This window comes from Belonocnema kinseyi, chromosome 2, assembly GCF_010883055.1.
Source record: "Belonocnema kinseyi isolate 2016_QV_RU_SX_M_011 chromosome 2, B_treatae_v1, whole genome shotgun sequence".
Classification (NCBI taxonomy): Eukaryota; Metazoa; Arthropoda; class Insecta; order Hymenoptera; family Cynipidae; genus Belonocnema; species Belonocnema kinseyi.
The window spans coordinates 96,091,335-96,097,293 of NC_046658.1; the positions used below are offsets into that span (position 1 = coordinate 96,091,335).

Here is a 5,959-nt window from a genome sequence, read left to right on the forward strand (position 1 = left end):
CGCAAATGATTTTAAATATTTTAGGCTATTTTAAACGATTCTAAGGCATTCTCTATTCATTCAAATAATTTGAAAATATTCAAAAGGATTTTAAAGATTTTTGGGTATTTTTCTAATTCTGAACAACTTTCAATTTATTTCAATAATATGGAAAGATATCAGAGTTTTCATTATTTTAGGCTGTGTTGAGGAGCTCTGCAAAGTTTCAAGGTATTTAAAGAAAATTTATATATTTTAAGGTTTTTAAAAAAATTCCAAAGCATTTTCAAAGGATTTAAAATTTCGTAAAGGATTTCGAAGAATTTGAAATTTTGTAAGGGTACCTTAAAAGATTCCAATGAGTTTTTAAACGATTTTAATCATTTGCAAGTATTCCAAAGAATTTTAAAGATTCTATGGTATTTTTAATATTTCAAGAAATTTTCTATTGATTTTTATAATTTTAAGGGTTATCAAAAAATGTTAAATATTTTGCGGTATTTTTAAGAGCTGTACAAAATTGTAAGGGGTCTAAAAATTTTTTTAAATATTTTAAGGTATTTTGAAAGATTCCAAAGCATTTCCAAAAGATTAAGAAAGTGTGAAGTAATTTTTAAAAATTTGAAATGTTTCAGGGTATTTTAAAAGATTCCAAGGAAATTTTAATATATTTCAATAATTTATAAGTATCCCACAAATTTTACAGAGCTTTAAAAAGTTTCAAGAAATTTCCAAAAATTTGGATTTCGAATAATTTGAAATATTTTGGGGTATATTAAAAGATTCTATGGATTTTTTATAGATTTAAATAATTTAAAAAGGTATCTAAAAATTTCAAATTTTTTATGTAATTTTAAGATTCCAGGGAATTTTCAATTGATTTCAATAATTTGAAAGGATATGAAAAGAAAATTTAATATTTTATGACATTTAAAAATATTTCAAAGCAGTTTCGAAAGTTTTAAGAAATTGCAATGGATTTCGAAAAATGTATTTTAAATATTTTAGCGTATTTTAAAACTTTCTAAAGAATTTGCAATTAATTTCAATAATTTAAAAGGAAATCAAAGAATTTTTTAAATATGTTGGGGTATTTTCAAAAGCCACACGCAATATCAAGAAATTTCAACAGATTTGAAAGAATTTCAAATATTTTATAGAGGGATTTCGTACGTTTTCAAATATTTTGAAATATCTCAATGTTTACTAAAGATTTTTATGCTAAAGATTCTTAAGCTTAGGGAATTTTCAATGGATCTCAATAATTTGAAATTGTTTCAAAGGATTTGAAACGCGTTAGGATATTTTTAAAAATTAAAAAAAATTCTATTATTGATTTGAAATTAAACATCCAAATTTTAGTTTAAATTTAATTTTCGGAATTGATTTATTTATCTTCAAAAACCATTGGCAATTGTTACATTCTCCTATTTATCTATTTCTATACATTAAATAAGTTTTATATATTATTAATAAGCAATTAAAGTACACAAGTAAGATAAAAAACGGTAAAAACATTGTGACTACTTTTTTTCAAAGCATCTTAATGAATTTTCGGGAGTCAGTTTGAAAAAGCAACAGATTATATTATTAGAAAAAAAAATCATTAAAAAGATAAATAAAATATTACTCCAACCTTAATTTTGTTTAAAGTCAATTTTAAAAAATTCCGCGCAATCAACAATCCGTTACGCGCATGCGCTATAGAATTCTTTCTGAGCATGCGCTACGTCATCGATGACGTCATCGGAAATTACATATGGCCGCATCTGGCCTCCTGCCAAAAGTTGGAGAAATTTGTTTCTCTGTGTGAAAATAAGACATTTTTGCACTATTAAATAGCAGTAGGATAAATATTCCATATCGTAAGTGCACTTTACTAATTCACTATCAGAAATCGTCTAAAGAAATATAATTTTTATCTCATTTTTACTCCAGAATTCCTTTAAACAAGTGGAAAGGAAGTTTCGAGATTTCGCGCTCTTTCCGTTTTTTTAATTATCTTGTCAAATAATTGCTCCGCTTTCCTCGATTTCAGTTCTTTGTGATATTTTTATTACAGAAATTAAGGTAATTACTTCTATAGAAACAGATTTGATCGGTTTAGGCTCTGAACTCGAGAGTACGTTTTGTAGGTTATGTTTTGTTTACGTTTTATCAATTTTATCATGAAGGTTACGACGGTTATCAACTATTATCATATGAAAAGGGCCTATCAATCCTTTAGGACCTTGAAGGTTTTTATTCTCATTTCCGGTGAAAAGTTTACCTTTATTTACTTTGAAAGTCAACCTAGATCAATTTCATGTAGATTCGCAGATTACAGTTTTGTTATTAAATTTTTCATGCTTCGAATTTAATGGAATTAGCAAGTGTTTTTAGATATTTGAAAATAGTGTTGGTATGTTCAATCAAAAAAAAATTTAATATCTGGGTGTGTGTCTGACCGGGAAAACCGTAAATGTAAATTCCGATCAAGAATTATAATTTGGACTTTTGAACAGGGAATTTTGGAAAAAATTATAATCTATATTTTTCGTTTACTTTAGAAGAGAAAATTTTGTTCAGAATTATAATTTGTCTTGAAATAGAGAATTTTCTACATGGAAGGAGAATTTTGGAAAATAATTTTATGTAATTATAATTTAGAAAAAGGGAATATTTTAAAAAGATCACTGTTCCAAGTCAGAATTCGTAACAAATTTGAAATTTCCCTCTTGAAATGTTCCTCTCTCTGAGTTTGGACGGGAAAATAATAAATTAATATAAAAAAATTCAAATTAATGAATATATATTTTTATTTTAAATAAAAATTTGGCCAAATTTGAAGTATCCCTCTTCAAACTTTTAGGAAAAGGGAGTTACTATATTTTTGATTTACAAATAAAATTTTGTAAATAAATATAATTCTGATTTGGAACCGGAATTTCCAAAATGAAATTAATTGTAATTTGGAACGGAGAATTTTCTTTCAAAAAAATGTATAATTCTGAGTTTAGAATGGGAATAATCAATTAAATATAAAAAGTGTCCCCTTAGAGAGTTACAATTTTTATTTTCAGATAGGGAATTTAGTCTTGGAACAGGGATTTAAAAAAATTGTGCTTGTGTCAAATCAGAACTTGTTTAAATTTAAACATTATTCCCTCTTCCAAATTTTATTTATAAAAAGTTAGAAAAATCTGTCCACGTTCGATTTCAACAGTTTTTAAATAATTATTTGAATTTTAATGTTTTTCAATTATGCTATTATTTATCTTACAATGCATAATTCAAAAATTTTTACTTAAAAAAATTTCCATTTGAAATTTGTATTTCTAAGCTTACATTTTTAATTTGAAGAATTTTTAAATGCTTTCTTAAAGACTTGAACAAATAAAAAATAAAAGACTTTGATGTTGAAAATTTTGGATAAAGAACATTTTCATTTAACAAATAAATAATATTTTTTTTAATTTATCTATACTTTGAGTAATAAAAAGTGAACAAAAACAATTTGACAAACCGATTTTAAAGCAGCTCAAATTTTAATAATGTTCTGATTTTAACGTTAAAACTTGAACGGTTTCAATTTGAAAGACTTAGTCATTAAACAAATTTGAGCGTGTGACTGAAAGTTTATAAACTATTTGCAATTTAAAAATAACTTCATAATATATTCTTAATTAAAGGATTTTATTAAATTTAAAATATTGTTTTAGTGTAAAATATTCCATTTTTAACACATTAACTTTGAAATTTTTAATTAAAAAAAAAGATTAATTATTGAATATTTAGCAATATTTGAGTTTTTATTTAAGACATGTAAATTGAAACCAAATATTTAAAAGTAAAGAATCTTTAACTGAATTTTTTGACATAGGAAACCTAGAATCGTTAAAATTTCGAAAAATTCTTAATTTGTAAGTGAAATTTTTAAATTTCGATGTATCATTTACAAATGAATATTTGTAGAAAAATTTGACTAATTTTAAGAGATATTTAGGAATTTTTAAAAAGATTAAAAATTATCATGCAAATTTTTGAAATTTTTCTTAAAACCTTCTAGGATCTGTTTTGACAATTCTGTTTAAATCTTTTCAAAACTTATTAAATATTGTCTTAAAATAATTTTACAAAATGAAAAATTATTTTTAATTTTCCTAGGAATCTTAAGAAAATTTTTTTATTCTTTTGAAGCCTTTCACAATTCTTAAAAAAAATCTAATTTTTTATTTAAAATCTGCGAAAATCTACATTTCCTTTTATATTAGGCTATCATTTCCAGTTTCACATTAAGTTTGAATCTTTTCAAAAACTTCTACATATCTCTCAAAATTACTCAAATTTCGCCTACAAATAATAAATGTTCAATTGTTATTTATACATCCAAATTGTAAAGAAATTTTCTCAAATTTGCAGGATTTTATGAATCATGATTTTGAAATAAAATGTCGAAGCTTTCCAAGGATGTTTAAACTATTTAAAAAGAAAATAATTTGATTTCTAATTTAAGAAGTGTTCAACTAAAAAAAAATTTCAATTTTTTAATTTTTGATGTTTCTAGTTTAAAATTCCTTAAAATTATATAATTTTGAAAATTTTAAAGTTTTTTAGTGTTCCATTTTTTTATTTCATAGACCGTGAAAAAAGTTTTCGAACCGGGAAATGACCGGGAATTTATTTTGTCGACTAAAATGGTCCTCTACTTGTTATAAATCAAGAAACCAAAGAAACTTTTTTACTTGATACATCTTAACTTTCTTTAAGAGACTCAGTTTTTAAATATCAATCATTTTAATTTGAGACAGGAATTTTGGAAATGAATTTGATTGTGACATAACTATTAAAATATTTCCCTCAAATAATTATAATTTGTATTTTTGGATAGGGAATGGTGTATTGGAACAGGTAATTTAAAAAAATTATAATTTTGATTTATAAAAAGTGGAATTTACAAAAACAATTTATTTTCGAAATGAATGTAATTGTGACATAAATGTGAAAATAATTATAGTTTGCATTTTGCGACAGGAATTTTGTATTTGAGCGGGAAATTTCGGAAAATAATTACAACTCTGATTTATAAAAAAGGACTATATGAAAACAATTCCTTTTCCAAGTCAGAATTCGGAAGATTTTTTTAAGCTACTTTTTATAAATCAAGATAAAAAGTAACTTTTTTACTTGATGCATCTTAACTTTCTTTATTCAAATCAGTTTGTGAATAAATATAATTGTAATTCAAAACAAGAATTTTGAAAATGAATTTAATTGTGACATATCTATTAAAATATTTCCCTCAAATAATTATAATTTGTATTTTTGGATAGGGAATTGTGTATTGGAACAGGTAATTAAAAAAAAATTATAATTTTGATTTATAAAAAGTCGAATTTACAAAAACAATTTATTTTCGAAATGAATGTAATTGTGACATAAATGTGAAAATAATTATAGTTTGCATTTGGCGACAGGAATTTTGTATTTGAACGGGAAATTTCGGAAAATAATTACAACTCTGATTTATAAAAAAGGACTATATGAAAACAATTCCTTTTCCAAGTCAGAATTCGGCAGATTTTTTTAAGCTACTTTTTATAAATCAAGATAAAAAAGTAACTTTTTACTTGATGCATCTTAACTTTCTTTATTCAAATCAGTTTGTGAATAAATATAATTGTAATTCAAAACAAGAATTTTGAAAATGAATTTAATTGTGACATAAATATTAGATTCACTCAAAGAATTATAATTTGTATTTTGATAAAGGGAATTTTGTATTGAAACAGGTAATTTTGGAAAATAATTATAATTCCGAAATCAAATAGACAGAACCAAGAAACAAAAATTAATTTGTTACTTGATATACCTCAACTTTCTTTAAGAAACTTAGTTTTGTAAATATATACGAGGGTGGATTGATAAGTTTCCGGCCTGACCAAGAGATGGCGCCACTAGGCCTACCTTGAGGTGGCGTTCTATAGTACCATCCTTAGAT

General features: G+C 24.0%; 1 protein-coding gene across 1 annotated transcript in view; it reads left to right on the forward strand.

Annotated features, from left to right (window-relative positions):
* Positions 1-1,738: 1,738 nt before the first annotated feature.
* Positions 1,739-5,959, forward strand: part of LOC117167398 (breast cancer metastasis-suppressor 1-like protein) — a 17,570-nt gene continuing 13,349 nt past the window's right edge. The window contains exon 1 of the mRNA XM_033352293.1: positions 1,739-1,844. The gene's annotated coding sequence lies outside the window, so the exon portion shown is untranslated. The remainder of the gene's footprint in view (positions 1,845-5,959) is intronic.